The sequence below is a fragment of the Poecile atricapillus genome, chromosome Z (genome assembly GCF_030490865.1).
Source record: "Poecile atricapillus isolate bPoeAtr1 chromosome Z, bPoeAtr1.hap1, whole genome shotgun sequence".
NCBI lineage: Eukaryota > Metazoa > Chordata > Aves > Passeriformes > Paridae > Poecile > Poecile atricapillus.
In genome coordinates this window covers 51853865-51872118 of record NC_081289.1, presented here as the reverse complement: position 1 = coordinate 51872118, position 18254 = coordinate 51853865, and the positions used below count along the sequence as shown (strand labels likewise).

At 40.2% G+C, this 18254-nt stretch overlaps 1 protein-coding gene across 1 annotated transcript in view; it reads right to left on the bottom strand.

Moving 5' to 3' along the window:
- Window positions 1-18254, bottom strand: part of LOC131573411 (suppressor of tumorigenicity 7 protein homolog) — a 135611-nt gene that overhangs the window by 100050 nt on the left and 17307 nt on the right. The window lies entirely within an intron of this gene.

Sequence of the window (18254 nt, the reverse complement as noted above, 5' to 3'; positions counted from 1 at the left end):
AAATTTCAGGGACAAATATCCCAGTATATACCACTTATAGCGTTCTCAGTAAAGAATAACCCCAAATTTCCATCGCTAACTCTATTATTTTTCTTTCAAAGAAATACTAAACTCCTGGGCCAGTCTACACTCCACACCTAATCTTCACATCAAAGTGTTAGCCAGCTATCTCATTTACTTAATTCCATTGTCAGAACACACCGTAACAATGCTCTAACCACAATAAATGAGTCACACATCTAAATAAAAATAAAAACCCCAAAGCACACTGAATTCAATGATAAAAAAGCATCCTAGCAACCAAAGAAATATTGTCCCTAATTTTTCTTTATTCTTCAAAACCAACTAGATCTAATGTGCATCTGCAAGTGCGATTTTCAGTGCACTGAGACTATTTTTTTTCCTGACATTTAGTAATTGAAAAATGTTCAAACATAGAAACAAAGCCCTAATCTTGCTCCTTCAGTCCTCTCATAGACAAAAGAAATCGCCTGTCTCATGCTGGTGAGAGCAGCCAAGCAGCAAGCCGATGGCTGGAGGCTACCAGACATTAAGGCCATCCATAGAATGGCTGTCCAGAGGGGACAAAACCAAGAAAAGTTTCTGGGAAGTCTCACTGAACATGTACATGCAGTTCCCAAGATGTCAGACACTGAAAAGTACTGCTAGTGGATGAGGAGAAAGGAGATAGGTGCAGGTCCATTAAGGGAAGCACTCAGAGGCAAGCAACCATTCCTCCTCCTTTTCTCAGTTTTTGTGGGTTAACCATTCCCAAACACTCCTGCTGCTCTGCAGGGGGGTTTGTGCTGTTTGCAGAATAGCCAAAGCCACCATGAGCAGCAGGCCTGTAAAACAAGTACTACTGAAGGCTGGCAGCCACCTGAGGAGCTCAGCATGCTGAAACCATAGGGAACCGGGGAGGTGCTGGCTGGGACCACTGCACCCTGAAGGACAGACTGGAAAGCAACATATAGGGCTCAGAGCCACAGCAGGTCACTGCCAGGCCAGTCCCTCTGGTCCTGGGGATGGGGAATATGGTCCCAAGCTCACAGAGTGTGTATGCCCACAAACGTCCTTATGCACCCTGCACAGCCCTGTGCTGCGAGACAGGAAAGAGTGCAAGAGGCTGTACAGAGCTTGATCTTGTGCTTCCCACAGCAGGGGGGGCACCTACAAGGCACACCAAGCTACTCTCCTGGTAACGTGCTGGCACAAAATGCTTTTCAGCCATTTCCCTGCTTTCCATTCCACACATTGAACAGTGACTTTGTGTTCTGCACACACCATAAGAATAGTTAGGGCCACCAAGCTCATGGCCACATTTACCTGTATTTCATTGCTGGAAGAAAGTCACGAGTGAGGCCATATCTTGTGGTGAGATGTCTCACAACACACTTTCTAAGCAGATTTTAGTCTCTGTCAGCAGACAGGACATCAGTGCTCATAACCATAGTGACTCAAATCAACCCACAGACATCTTAAATTAACCAGATGTTCTCAAATCTGTACTTAAGCACCTGAATTATTAGCCTGGCTTGTTCAATTGTCATGATTATTTGCAATCACATGCACGGATGCACAACAGCATGAAGCCATGTCCGAACTGGTTTTGACCGTGACAGTGGCACAAATTCTCTGACAAGGTTTTGCTGTTCCCAGAACTGAATTAGTTATTTTGACTATTTAGAGCAGTGAACACCTCCTTCAGTCAAAACAGGTTGATAAGAAGCTTCAGTGCATCAAACAAACTAAACTCTGGCTGGACTTTCTAGCAACTGAGGCAAGTTCACAGAAGAAATGTGTCTATTATGTATCTGTAAGCCTCCAAGCATCTTTAAAAACAGGTCTCTGGAACAAAATCCCAAGTGCACTCATGCAATGGCTGAAGAATAAGTTCTGCTCTGATGAGCAGATCTGACCTTCCCACAGCATTGTTTCCAAGGAAGAGACAAAACCTCAGGGCATTTCCAACAACATCCTTGAAGGTGTCACAGAGCCCAGGCCCTCTGCCAAGTTCTCATTACACTGACGCATATAGGTAGTTGAAAAGTCCAAACAAACCATGCAGTATCTCTGGAAGGATTTCATAATAATTTATTTTGTTAGTTTTAGGCTTGGCAGGTCAGTACGTTGCCTTGTGGGAAAGGTGACCCACTAAAAGCCACTGAAGGACTTTCTCTGAAATTATTTCAAATTTACCTAATACATTTTGTCAAATGACCTTGAGAAAGTGTTAAAATGTGTTTCTGACCTACTGCTCTTTTAAGACCATAACCTTTCAGTTTACTAGCAGAATTATGGATTTCTGTTTCCAATGCTGAATGTTGCTATTGGTCTATTCTACAAAGAAGGGTCAACAAAAGGATTTTCTTTCTTATGCAGCAGTGAAGATAATGTGTACAGAAAAGGTCAAAGGAAATCTTCAGCCAGCATTGCTGTGATTTGCTTACAATGTGCACAAGACATTACTCAAGTATTAGATTAATTTACAATGTACTTCCATACATTCTGCTATAAATCAGCATGAAATATTTAAATCAGCAGCAAGTTGTCTCCTGTACATTTGCATTTTCCAGAGAAAGGGATATGCTTCTCAATCACTGCTGCTCTTGGAGCAGATATTCTTTATTCCTTACTTTATCAGTGTAGAAAAATAATACTCCTATTTTACTTTGTTTTGTAAGGACACATGTGTCTAAGCCCTAAAGCATAGTTTCAGTTTTAATAATGAAGCTGGATAATGAAATGTTGAAATTTTTATACTGATGTAAATTTCTGCTTTAGAGTAATTTCTCTCTATAAAAACAGTGCAAGCAGGAAATCTGAGCTACCAACAGAGGCAGCTTTGTACACGTGCCTTATGCTGATCCATTAAAGCATAAATCTTTATTCTCTCTTGTCACTAGAAAAAACATTTCATTTTGCATTTAACCTCCTTTTCCACAGGAAGTTCCTCTGGAAGCAGGATATCAGTCCACCTGTGATGTTCTCCTGTCCTACTGCCCTGAGCAGCAAGGGAATTCTCATCTGTGTCCTCCCCAGGGCAAGGGAACAGGTCCCACACCTTCAAGTCTCTAGACAGGAAGTACAGGATAATCTCAATAAGCCTCAAAGGTAGGTAAGAATTTTTATTAGTTAAATTTGCCTTTCCTTACCAAGGTCCCCTGTTCTGTAAGCTTTTTCATGCCTGAAAACTGATTTTTTTTTTAAGACATTGAAAAACTTAATCCATTTAATGTGCTGTGGGAAACCTCTGAGTGACTACAATGAGTTGAGACCATTCTGTAACCTCCAAAAGGAATTGTTTTTGCCAGTAGTAATGTTAGTTAGCTCCCTCCTAAAAAATGCAGTGAGACCCCCAGCAACCCACATTGTGACAGTCTCCAGCTTCTGTAGGTATTGTCAGTTCTGGCAACAGCTGCCACACTGATCACTGATTAACACGGTACCCACAAAATACTGCAAGGTGGTTTCTTATGCTCCAGAAAAAAATTAAATCCAACAGCAGCATGTATTACAGAACTGCAGCTCCTTGGCTTTATGCTTTGCTCAACTTTGCTGACCCTAATAATCTTTAACAAACATCTTTGGTGAAAAAGTTGACATCATGATTACACCAATGTAATCCAGTGTGGTGCAACAACTTCAGCTTCTCATCTCACAGGGGCATGTATTTAAGGTACAAACAACCCCCCAAGCAACCAAAACAAATACCCTGCACTGATGCTGTACCATCAGTACCCCAGTGCAAAGGTGTTTTCCAGTACCTCCATCACTAAATGAAGCCAGTGTCTCAGAAATGGTAATTTTGGAGCTGTGGCAACAGGGAGAGGGACCATGGCCAGCTGGGATGGAGGACAGCCCTGACAAGCCCTTCCCAGCAGCAAAGCTGGCAGCAGGGCACAGGTCCAGTGGGGTCTGCCAGCTTGGACTACAGAGCATTCAGAGCCAAATGGAGCCAAGAAAGGTATGTTCCACTGGAATGAAATCTCTCAAGTGCTACATCTGTGCAAATGCCAGCAAGTTTCCACAGGGAGCTGTGCTGGACAACCAGGAGCAGCTCAGGGAGTAAGGAAGGCTGACACAGGACCACACCAGGCAGCTGAGACAGGGAGAGACAAAGGGATTGGCTAGCCAGACAGTGGAAAATATCTTTGAACATCTGAACTGTCTGAAGTCCTTGGTGTTCTCCTCATAGCCTGGTCTTATCACATTTTGTTTGAGGTTTTCCACCCGCATTCTCTCTTTGCAACATACCATTCCCTTGTTATGTTGGCACAGAAAGGAAGGAGACTGCTGGCAGGAAAGAAGTTAAGATGTTTGTCCTGTTCAACATAGACAAAGGATTTTATACCAGACTGATTCACAGACTGCAGGGATGTTTTTCTCTTAGTTGTTCTTGTGCTGATTTTTAAAATAATTCTGTGCAGTCCATATTGCATTACTGAACCCCTTTTCACGTAAAAATTCTTTTTCTTCACAATTTTTAAGCAATTAATGCCTAGAAAAATTTGGCTTTCTGAGTGAACATATGCATGCATACACACACAAATAACAAGACAGACTGAAGAACAAGTACTTTTTGTCACCAAAAATATTTTTATGTCTGCATTGGTCCTTACCTGAGAGATGAAGTTCAAAAGAGAGAATGCTTTTCAAAAAAGAGATACAATGAACCATAATAATCAATTATTACATTACTGTCATGCCTTTCAACATCTCTTTTAGTGAAGATCTTCACCTCACCACAGCTCTGTACATGATTACTGCAAGCCATTCACCAGGGGCAGCCAGAGGCAGCACCCAGTAGATGCTCAGCCATTAAAAGAGTAATCTCTCCCAGGCCACCCAGCCATCGAGGCACATCTAATGGACAGAAAGTTCCAGTATTTATGAAATGGTAGAGTATTACACACAGAAAACTGTATGGAAAGAATATAAGAATATTCATATATATACATTTATGCATATAAGAAAGAAAAAACAAAATCTATGAGCCGAGCTTAAGCACCTAAATCTAGAGTACAACTGAGATTGTGGGTCATGGGCAGGTGTCTACCTGGATTTCTTTGCATATCTGGCACCTAGCATCAGGGAGTAACTGAACAGAATGGTATTCCCATTCCCTGCAGCAGAGGATACAGAATGAATTGCCACATTTCAACAAGTTCCCTTACATCATTCAGTGTGAGACTGGCAAAAAAGGCTAAAATCATTTTGTAAATGGCAGAGTACAGTTCACCTTTTGTATAATATTGTCAAGAGATTAGGATGGTGATTCTCATCTTTTTTTTTTGTTTGTTTGGTTGGTTTGATTTTCAGTTTGGTTAGTTTCCTTTTAAACACAGAACTGTTAACCCATAAATATCTAAGACAGTTACCAACACAGTGTGACAATCTACTCCCAGTGTGCAAATGACATATCAAACCCAAATGAAATATGCTATTTTTTCAGTAACATCAAACCTCATGGCTCTTCAGAGCATGTTAATGTCTTGTTAAATTCTGAGAGTAGTTTATTGTCCCAAATGCATGCAACTGTGTGATGAAATGGGGCTGCTACTGCATCTGACAAATGTTCCAGCAGAACACACTACCTTCCAGTATGATCCAAAGAGAACTTAGAAACAAAGGAAGCAAATAAATCTTCAGTATTATTTGTTAAATTAATTTAAATCACCAGTTATTTAGATAGCTTTCTATAAGAATATAATATTAGAAGAAAAACAAGGTGTTTATTTTCTGCACTGAGGGGAATACTTGAAATATTTTGGTGGGTTTTTGGTTTTGTTTGTTTTGTTTTGTTTTTGATCCTGATTTCAGGTCATTTCCAAGGATCTATGCCACAGGTCTGCTCATGAGGTAGACATGAAAGTTTCTAATGTCAGAGCAAACAGAGGTGGATAACAAATTTTAAAAAAGGATTATAAACAAACTGTCATGATTTTTATGTGACTCTGAGGGATCAAAAATTAGGATTAAGGCCAACTTATAATAAATCACTTGCAAACTGGCATCAGAGGGAACATGTGTGCCCCACATAAACACAAATATCTAATTTATAGGTATAAAAATGAGTCAGAGAGACTTAGAAAAGTAACAAGTATTGTCAACATTGCATTAAAATCTGCATTAATAATGTCTGATCTAATGTAAAATCTTCATGTCATGCAGAATGTTTGATTGAGAGAGGAAGATCAAATTTAGATTACTTCTCAGCCTGAGTAAGCACAGTGTGAACATTTAATCCGACATTATAAATAGCCATGATTTCACCATAAATGCAGAAAAAATGATGGACTTCTAAGCCTACAAGGGAATACCCACGAAACAAGGTAATCACGTCCCTGCTGGATGGGTGAGTGCTGTGTTAAGCATACTTCCTAGCAGATATAAAGGAATCCATAATAGAGCCATGGGAAAAAATTCAGTTGTGAGTTTTATTTCTATTTTCCTATATGGATACTCCTGTGCATAACAGCGAACGAGCTGATACTGCAGCCATAAATATAACACAATTGCAGAGTCAGTAGGGAAACCAAGTCCACTGGAAGCTGTTTGACTAGCTGCACTGCACATTTAAGGATTTCAGTTTTCCCACGATGCAGCATTTTGGTGGTGTCTCACCCCCTCACTCCAGAGGTTCCACTCTACTTCCATTCAGTGCCAACCCCAGACTGGAGATCTAAAATACTTTTCTCAGAATAAAAAAAGATTAACGACAAAACTAATAAATGCTTGGATAACTTGATTATCATAGCTTTTCTTGACAAAGACTTGGTTCCTTGAGTCAGCAAAGCAACCAAAGCAAGAGGCCCTCCTGATCCTGCACTGTGATCGGTGTGAGGTTGCAGCAGCACTGAGGTCCATCCATCAGGCTCCGACTGCAGGCTCACCAAGCAGCACAGCACCCTCCTCTGCTGAACACCCAACAACAGAATAAACCCCTCCTGGAAAAGCAACATTCTACAAGTTATAAGAAGACTTATGTAGGTAGGTGCTAGCCTGAGGAACAAATGTATGGTGAAGAGGAAGCCCCAGCAATGCACTTAAGTGTTGTATCTCTGGCTGTTAGGAGAAGAAGGCTCTTGAACTGAACAGACATCCCGGAAAAGCTCTCCTGAACAAAGCACTAGACAAAATGTTAGGCTTTTAGTCATGGTATTAGAAACCTTATGAAGACAATTAGAGGAAAATTAGATGGAAAGGGTGGTGAATTGTACCAGCAGCCACCTCACCTGGCACAAAGGAAAAATGCACAGACTGCCGAGTCTAACTCCATGTGGAAACTCATCTTAGCACACAAAAAGCAGACCTTTACTAGGAGCTCACAGCACTAACTGGCTCACAGGATTCCTCTCACATCACACCACGGTGCTGCCAAAGCATAATGAAGCACCAGTAACCACAGCTTATTCCCCCTGCCTGGAGATGATCAGTGAATGAACACCGCAAGACAGGCAAGACGGGAAGTGACACGCAATTTAATGACAACTACATGATCTGACATTTCAATATTCAAGTTTCTCAGAACTTTGGCACTAATAGTGGGTCTATCTCTGAGCAGATCACACTGCCAGGGTGCTGGTATCACCCTTTCTGGCCTCTGCCCTGGAGTGGTGGAACCCTCAGAGCTGCTGTATTTCACAGCATAACAGAGGGAGGAGACACGGAGGCTACAGCTCCCAATCTTCACAACATTCATCCCCAAGACACTCCTGGCCATCACCATTAGAGAGCACTGATTTTCTAAATTAGTTTTGTTCTCAGTTCAGCAGCTGTCAACTTCAGCAGTGCCCATTTCTCTCCACTGACTACAGAGAGAGCACACTCAGAGTAAGGTTTGAGCAGCTCAGGTATCACAGAAGTGCCTCCTGTGCACCTGGGAGTTTAGGGGAACCACTGGAAAAAGAGATAGTTATGCCAATGTCAGGGGCCCCATAATTCAAGGAAGAAAATGTAGATCCCTGCACTCCAAACCTGCTTTAAACTGTGGCCTCTTCTATGGGTGCTCCCCTTGAACAGATCCCAGAATGATGAGGTCATCTAAAGAGCAGCTTTTCAGCTGAGAGAGACACCTTTTTGCCCCCTGCAGCTGCAGAGATCTCCATTACACCAGTGATCTCCTGATACTTCAAAGCACTGTGACACTTCTCTTCCCTCAGTGCCATGAAAGATTCAAGGGCTTCTGTCCAGAACCAGGTGGCACACTGAGTTTATCAACTTCATCATCCCAGGCAGGAAGGTCATGCTGAGCACAATTTGCAGATACAAGATGTTGTTAGAATCAGCAGGCATCACTTCACCAGAGTAAGTCTTCCTTGTTATCGGAAACATGCTACCTCCTAACAAATTCAAGCATGGACACGCATTTTTTTCTTCAAGTAGAAGTGTTTGTGGCCCTTCCTACATACCTGATTTGTTTACTTAACACCACCTAATCAGTTATCAAACCAGACAGAGCCATTGAGGAGCTTCACCTTGCAGCAAAGCAGGAGCATATGGTTCTGCTCAGTCTGCAGGGCGGGGAGACTCCCTCCAAACATCCCTCCTTGATGCTTCCTGAAACCCATCAGCCTTTAGATGGCCACCAACTCTGGTTACTGCTGTTTGTTGTCAGTGTTATTTACCCACCTGAGCCTCTGGCTCTGTTTACACTACAGCAAGTACTGTTTGATACCACTTATCCTTCCCAGAAGATGGTTTGGTGACTGGCCAAAGCACAAACTCAAGCACAAGGATTGACTTGCCTCCTGTATTCAGTGGGCTAAGGCTGCCCCTATGGGCACCCCAAGGGCAGAGGCTTGTGGGTCCCTTACACTTCAGTCAAACAGCATGAGAATCACATCTTGTGAAAACCTTTTTACACAAAAATTCTCAAGAAAATATACTGCAAAATAAAACACAGATTACTGTGTATTTACCTCACACCAAACATCACTGGAAACTGTACACTGGATGAATGCAGTCCAGTACAGCACCTTTTCAGACCTCAACCTTCACATCTCCTTATAAACTGGTACAAACAAGACTTACAGGCTTTGTTACTTTTGTTGCTAACAATGCATTTGACTGAAATTGATACAACACACTACAGACAGGGAAAAGCAAAGGGTTGGTTATGTGAATAAGAAAAGGCTATGTATTATCAAGTGACCAGCCAGACACATACAGACTCCCCTGGCATGAAGTCAGGTCCCGTGGAAAAGACCTCAGTGAGCAGTACCACTGTGTTTTAATCATGTGTTTAACATGTCCCTTATTCCAACTATCTTCCTCATGTCTGTGCAGAGAGAATTAAGACTCTTCTAGAACACTGGCGTTTTTTGTATTAAATAATTGCTTCTTATCAGAGCAATTATTCTTATACAATATAGTCTATGAAAAAAAATAGCTCGCTCGGTTCTACTCTATCCCTGCACTACAGATGGAACTGAAAGCAACACATATGTGAATTTGTATTTCACCAGGAAACTAATCCTTTGCAGACTTTTCAGTGTCATTTACTATCTTGAATTAACATTAATTTAAATGTGGTTAGGTAGATAACCATTACTCAAAGAAATGCCAAAAACTTTTATTTTCCTGTGACATAACATTAAATAGCTTAAAATCCTCCTTGCTGAAATGTCCCTTACGTGTCTTTTGGCAAGGGCCCACCCTGGCTCAGGCAGTAGGCAGACACAACGCTGCATGTTCACTGTGGAAGCCAGAAAGGAACTGGAATGTCTTGCTGCAATAGCCAGTCACAGCTCAGCTCTGCTGCAAAGTGCACTAGAATTACGTGTACTGTTACAGAGCCAGATGTCTCCAGGGCAGGAGCTTTCTAAAGGGGTAATTTCTGGCTAGAAAGCTGCAGGAAAAGCACTTTTTTTCTCTAAATCTTTTACATTTTTCTTGGTTTTTATTGCTATTAAAATTTAAACCAGTGCTTCACTAGTTCATAACAGACAAGGACTACTATGCTATTGGATGAAAAGAAGGCTACAACAATGTGCATATTTATTTCAATAATGGTACTTAAAGCAGATAGATATACAACTGGGTTCTGTCTTCCTTTTTCCTAAAATCTGAATATCAAGTTTTCTGCATGTCTTTGGAATTAACCTCAAACTGAAACTCAGCCTTAAGGGCTAAGTATTTTTCAGGCTTCTGAAAATTTGTGAAAATTCTAATTTGTCCAAGACTATTAATGTCAGAAAAGTATTCTGTCCATCTCTGCATTTGAGGCAAGGTAATTTGCATTTGAGGCAAAAGGACAAAGTCAGCAAGTTTTTATATACAGATATAAAAAATATAAAAAACATATATAAAAAATAATAATAAAAATGACAGCAAGAAGAAGAAGAAGAAATGTACTCTACGTATTGTATATATTATAATATATAATAATATTTTATGTATGATAAAGGAGCAGGAAGCCTTGATCTAAAAGCACAACATTGTGCCTTTCCCTAATGCAGAAGCAAAAATATACATCTCTGTGAGGAACATTCTACAGTGAAAATTTTAACTAACAATTCCTGACTTTTGCCAAATTAAGACCAAAATAATACTTAGATTGAACTAGTTTTGAGAGTGCATAATAAAGAGATTTTAATATATTAATACTAGCTGTAAGCCAGAGGAAGTGTCTGCTTTCCCCCTTTTAGCATCTTTAAAAATATATATATAAATATATAAAATACAAATATTTATATTATGTATAAATATTTATATTATATATAAATATATAAAATATATATAAATATATAAAAATTGCAATAGTAACAGGACACTTTTGCAGACCTAAGAGTATAGAAGTAACCCTTTCAACTGCAGTCTAAGGAAAAAAAAAACATGATTAAATATTTCCATGTCATCAAGCCAATGAAACAGATTGTGTCAGGGACTTCTGAAGTTTCTGAAGATAAACAAAGATGATAAGAACCTTTGATTTTCCAAACCAATGACTTTTCCATAATGTACTCTGAGGAATTGCACAGTAAATGGGACAGATAATTGTTCAGAACCAAATAATGGTTTATACATCTTTTTTAAATTACAGTATTTTTATTGTTTCTTCAATCGTAAAATTTCTTCAATTTCTTCATCAGACAACTGTTTAAATTGGTTATTTACCTTTGTTGTGAAACAACTGAGAGTTTCTGAATTTCCTTAGTTTAAGGCACCACTGACCTCAGAGAAAATATGATCTTAATCACACTCTTGTTCTTTTCTTCCAATTGACAGATGAATTAATATGCTGTTGGTAATGAACAAAACTTTTAATCCTCTTAAGATGCAGCATATTTTAGCTCAGGGTAAATATTAAAACCTCACCTGTTTTATTTTTTTCCATAATCAGACAGATCCAGACTTCTGAAAACACTGTGGCATCATTTTGTTGCTTCTGCAGCAACAAAATGTATTTTTGTATATCTCACCATCAAAATTCCACTAAACCATGCTTTTAGAAGCTCTACGGAGCAGTTTTATGATCCCCTGCATGCACTGCTACCTAGCTTTCAGCTGCCAGGTGCTCCCTGAACGCAGCCATGTGAACCCATGCCCCACACACCCACCTTTTGGCACTCCCTCTCCTGAGCAGCCTGCGGGCAATCAGCTCTTGGGACAGACTTGGTAGAGCACAATTTGGGGAAGAGTACACAGCAAGACAGGCTGCCCCCACACAACAAACTGCTCAACTCACTACTGACCCTCAGCCATCTCTGTCACCTTTACCCGTCCCACTACCTGAGATGTTCTTACTGCAGCAAAAAACGTGGCAACGAGTAAATACAGCCCTGGTCACCTTGTACTCCTACATACCAGACCACTATTCTGGAACTAACAGAACTAACATGCTGTTCTCCAAACAGGCAGAATCCAGCCTTTGGATAAAATAGTCTTTAGACACCAACAGAGTGTATTTATAAGCTACTTTTTCAAAGAGAGTATAGTTCTTATGGGAAATATAAACAATTCTTTTTTGTTTCAATGATGGTTGAAGTAATTTCTGAATGAAACCTTTAAAAAAATTTCCTTGATTTAAAGATGCTGCTTAAATATAAACCTGAATGCTGGATCTTAAATGACAGCTGCTAGTCTCAAGGCACAAAGGTAGTTCAGGGAAATGAAGCACAGTCCCACAAAGGTGGATCTGGTGCAGCCTCTGGATTCCCACTGCTGACGGAGAGCTCAACAGGCATCTTCCACACATTTTATTTTGTTCTTTTATTTGTTTGTTTGTTTATTTGTTGCATAGACTTTACTGTCTTCAAGATGCCAGCAGGACCTTAAGAAGGCTTCTGTCTTTCTGAAGTCTCACTACTTCTTCCCACACTCAAAGAGAAACCATTTCTCTTTCTACTTCCATCCCACAATTCTCAAGCCACCCTTCTATAACTTGCATAACTGATTAGGAAGTGCTGACAGCAGAGTGCAGTGAGCTTCCCAGCACATCCCTCACCTCCAGACCCTTCCCCTAGGGAACAGCTTCCCAAGAGGTCCAGAGCAGTTCCTATTTAAAAGCTTCAGACCCTGCCAGAAGAAGCTGGCTTGTCAAATTTCAAATCTGCGCTCTATACACAGTACTCAGATGTGTTTCTGCAGCAGTAAATGTTAGCTCTCCCTTGTGGAATGCACTTACCTTTTACACAGCCATGACCAAAGCCTTACACAAGTCTCCTCCTCTCTGCTCCTATTCCCCACTTCTAGTCCAGACACAGTCTCCTTCTAAGACAAGGAATAGTGACCACTTGAGGAATGGGGGGACAAGTGACCCAGATGGGGTCCAGAGCTCCTCATCAGTCACCATCACTCACTCTGCCCCCAAAAAATGGTCACATCATGAGCCTCCCTGCATGCTCTGGAGCCCACCTTCACCATCCCAGGATGGACTTGGCTATCCCAGTTTTCTCAAATCCCTGATTTTGCTTTCACAGGGAGCTAAACCACATATCTATACATTGTTCTTATTAAAAACCATGGAGTCTTCACAGACCAATGGACAGCAAAGGTCTTGCGTGAGAAATAACAGGCTAAGGAAAGTACTATGGAAGAGACTGTCTGGTGCCATTACAACAGTGCAATACAGAGCCCTTTCCAGCAAATACTGAAGAATCCAAATTAAACACCGCTGTATTGCTGTGTGGCAGCAATCCACACAGCAGACTGGGTTCATTTCCCAGGTCAGCAAAGGTTTTCCCTGCTACGGGCATGTACTTGAATTTGCAACACCATTTTATCTCAAATCTTCATGAGACTGCAGTGGAGAGCTTCAGGGAACAGGCTGTGCTGAAAAGCCAGAGACCTGGCAATCAAAGTGCACTGCAGGGAAGGGACAGACAAAGTCAGGGCAGACTGAGGTGTGAGCAGAAAAGAATGTCAAGAGATGGCAGAAGGTTAACAGAGTAATATGGCAGGGAGCATCAGCCACCCCTCTGTGCTCAGCCAGCTGCCTGAGCCACGTCCTGTGACAGAGGAGAGCATCTACAACAAACCTCCTCTGAACCAGCACGGCTGTCGGAGGAATTTTCCCACAGTAAAGATCACATTCATCACTCTGTGTCAGGAACAATATTGCATTGTAACATCCCTGGGATTCCAGCAGATGGAAGAACACATTCGACCTCAACCACGAACAAACTCTGAGAAGCAGCAAAAATGGTGAGGATCAGTGCTCCTTTGGCTGCACTATGGCATGGCAGATTTTATACGTGTTAACCACATGGCCAGCACAGTGGCATGAACTCAAATGAAGAATGGAGACTAAATCTTAACAAACCTGAAGAAAGGACAGAAACTCCCAAGCATCAGATAAAAACAAGTGTCTGAATGTTATGGATGTATATGACCAAAACAAAATTTTAAAAAGAAAAAATAAATAAAGAAGAAAAAGAAGAAAAAAGAAACACTGAATAAGAATTTGAAGTGCTTTCTTTACTTCTACAATCTCACAGATCTGTCTGGGGAAGGGAATATGGTGATGGCCATGCAGACAATACTGCAAATGTCACTGCTTTAAAAAAAATAAACATTTTCAAATATTTTTTCAGGGTTGCTACTTTTTTTTTCCCCGAAGTTTCCCTAACACGTGGCAAAACTTACATCCTCTTAAGAACTAGACAATTCTTCTTATACGTGATAGTCACTGTTATTTTATTTTCTACATATTTTTAAAGTCATCTTTCTCAGCATTCATATGAGTACAAGATTTCACAGACACTCTTGGTTTTTTTCAGCCTGGGACCACTCTCTGTCTTCTCACAATCTTTACAGCAGGAAAGCTGTAGCCTGTACAGAGAGGAAAGCATAAATTACACTATGACAGGTTTATAAGACTAATTCTAATAAATACCTCTCAGTAGCCTCCTATTTATTGTCTCCCTAGAAGAGCAAGGAGGGATTTTTCTGCTGGCAGCATTTTCAACTGCATCAACATATTTCAGGAAAGTGCATGAACTTCAGCAACACTTTGTCAAGGAAGCCCACACAGGCTTGCAAACCAGGAGGCATGAGGAGGACCCCTCAGAGCCCCTGGTAGAGCATTAGCCTGGGCTAAGACAGACTAGAGACTGCACCCTATTTCATGACCAGATACATTCAATCTACCTTTTTTTTAGCTCAGATCACTGCAGATCAGCCTTGGATCAAAGCTTCTTCCCCTGCAAGGCACTGCTCTGGCCAATTCAACTGACCAGTGCCAGGCAAGGCAGAGATCATGGATGTGAAGCAGGCATCCATGTTTCAGGATGCAGCCACCAGCACCTGCAAATCAGCCGAGCCTAACTCACTTCCCAAAGGCACCCCGTGTTTTCTTGCATTGTTTTGTGCTGTTTTGATTGGGTATTCAGAAAATCCACAACTCTGCTTGAAGATCTTTTCATTTCAGAAGGACCTTTAGACATATCTTTGTTTCACTCTAACTACTGCCACTAGATTTTTATTGAGAAAAAAAATGTATTGCAGACAGACAGAAATTGCAGCCTGGAAAGAAGCAGTGTCAAAGAAACTGGAAACACCTGGAAAGAATGGTGTCAAAACCAGCTATGCCATGTGCTCTTCATGGAGTACATACATTTTTCTTTCAGTCATTCTTCCATGATTGTTAAATTCCCTGCTATTACTGTTTCAGAAAACATTTCATATCTTACCTACATGTATTTATTTGAATATTGTTTCAGCTGTGCCACTGAAATGCTTAGAAACCCAAACACATTTTCCAAAAGTTATTAAGGAACTTCTTTATTTAAGTACCATTGGCTTTTCTTGAAAACCACAAGGCTTCTGAAAATGGGATTCAGATGCATGATGACATAGAACGAATTTGAGAATATCTTCATTTTGGAGACATTAACCAATCCAACACTGACCCACATGCACATCATTTGTTAGTGAAGCCTTTCATTGCTGATATTCAAGAGAATGCTGAAGAGAACAGAGAGGTGTTGTGTTCATCCTTAAATCACACAAACCATGAAAGTCTGGGATTAAAACCAGAAGCTGAAGGATGATGTCCAAAGGCTTGAAGCTTTAAGTACTAGAAAGAGTTTCTTCCCGTGCTACATTTGACATGGAACATACCAAATTATGGCCTTTTACCCTTAGACAAACTCAATTCTCTGTATCACAGCCTGAATACACAAAATAAATAAAACTCAAATGAGCAACATTAAAAAAGAAAGTTAAATGAAAATGAAAATTGATCTGGTGATGGAGCTCTTGCCACTCCATCTGTTGACTCTCCTTTTCTTATGATAGTGAGAGTTGCACAGACTTTCATAAATACTGAGAAAGTCTTTTAAGCTTGTCCCTTATGTGAGACATACAGCTGGACTTCTTTGGTCTCCATGAAATGCCTGTACCCAGTGTCTCTGCTCTTTTCCTTTTCAGCATAAGTACAGAGTATCTAACCCCACCCCCGCTTTTTGTTGTGAAATTGGAACATGCCCAACATTTTTTCCTCAGTAGACAATTTATTTTTAAATCCACGGCTAAGAATGCAGCATAATATATTTTAAAACAAATGTTCTTAGTCATCATTTCCATAATATTTCAACCCCTTCATGGGAAATATTATTCACAACACCAACAGAATAAAAACCAATGGGTTTCTATTAGCAAGTGTCCAAAAGGTCTTCATTTCAAATCTCAACAATAGTAAAAAACTACTGTAACAAAAACTTATATAAAGACTGATTCTTTGCATTAGCACTAATCAACAGCTGGAGATCTGTCTGGAAGGCACACCCTATTTCAGTGTGATATGGTTGATCAGCTACTGAAATGAATGCTTAAATTACATTGTCCATGTTAGGAGCAATACAGATCTAGGTCTTCAGACAAGTAAAGTTTAATATTTATTAGGTCTAAAACTCAATTGTCTTTCTGAAACAAATTCTCACTCATGGCAACTGGTCTGTTACCGTAAAGAAGGTTTTTTTATCTCAGATGAGGAGGGATAAGATCTTCTATACTATCAGTATGTATGCCATCACCTGTTCCTAAAACCATAGCAAACATGCACAGAAAATGAGGTTACATGAGGTGCTTCTACCGAACTTGTTTGTTCTCCTTTTTTTTCCACATAGAACTGGTAAATAAAGATGTATTTTGTAGGAAGGGAGAATATATGTCAGTTCTGAAGTGTCAGGTTCAAATTGTAAGGTTTTGCAAATTAGGTTTTTAGAAATGCCAAAGCCATGGAGCTGCACCATGAATCTGGGTAGGCACTTTCAGTCATCAACAGGAAATATTTCTTCGTTCCCTGACTACTGCATTACAATTTGGTACAAAAGTGCTTCTGCCATATAATACAAAGGCAGATGAAAATCTTCATTGCACTTAGGGATTTTGTAGGAAATTAGATACATTGACTAGATGTATCTTACTGTGCACAGCTGGGGAAAAAATAAGTCGCAAATTACTGCAAATAAAATTTCATTTAATTGCTGCATTTTTTCTTTCCTTTAGTTGAATTATGATTTTAACTTTGCTTACTGTGATGACTTTTTATTTTTAGGTTCTTTCAAAAGTAGCAATAGGCTGTATGTGAAATGTTGCTATTATTCCTACAAAATTATTCCAAAACACACAAAACTTAGGCAGAAACCACAAATTCATGACCAATCAGAACACATATTTTTAATTCATGTTGCTGTTGACATCACTGTGAGCAGGTCAGACCATTCAGACAAAAATGTAACAGAATAGTACCCTATGGAATTTAAAAACTAAATGGCAGTCAAAATATAAAGTGGTCTGACCTGTATTAAGCATTTTCTCTCAACTCCATGAAGAGGTTAAAGGCAGTTATAAGCACACTGTTTTCTAAAATTTGCTTAACAGAGGCAACACGGGCAGAATCATGAAGCATGTCTGCATCATGCCTTAGAAATGGTATTCTCCAATTTAGTACTCCAGCTAAAACCAAGCTGCCTCTCACTCCCCCCACCTCCAGCTGGAAGAACTAAAGGCATAGATCACGGTTGGAGATAAAAAAATATTAACTGGAAACAGCAATGAGATTAATCAACAACAACAGCAACAATATTAGTAACAATTAATTACAATTAGTTACAACTATGAGTAATAATTAGTAACAATTAATTAATAACAAAAGGTATAAAAGAAAGAAACAATTTACACCTCTGCACTTTTTCTGGATAGAAAGTAACCCCTTCTCTCCTTAAGAGCAAGAGAGTCTGCTCTGGCAGACTCAAGAGAGGGTGCTGAATAACATTTGGGCCTGGCCACACCCTACCCCAACTATTGCAAAACATAAATCCTGTTCCTGTCCAGAACCAGGACAGTCTGATGTTGAAAAGATACAGCTTTTGTTGTCCTGCTAACACTGTGTTTTAGTGAGTGTAAAGGAAAGGATTAGAAAATAAAGCACATGTATTTGCAATAAAGAGGATCCATGCCTTTGGGTAAACCTTGCACATTCACAGACCAGAGCCTGTTTGAGTACCTGCTGAAAGAAGGGCATTCACCTCCATGGCCACAGAGCTCCCAAGGATACCTACATTCCATGGCAGTATTAATTAGACATTAAATAAGAAAAACAATTCTATCCCCGCAGTTACCTACAATTAGATTAATTCAGAAAACCTATTTATAATCAATTTGCATTATTTGTATCTGATGAACAAGCTCTCATCTCATATTCCTGCTGGAGTCCAGTGGTTTCAGACCCAGAGCTAAAAAACTAGCTTCCTGCAGCCCTGTGTATTTAAGGCAGATGTCTCCCAGAGAACGAGTATGGATGT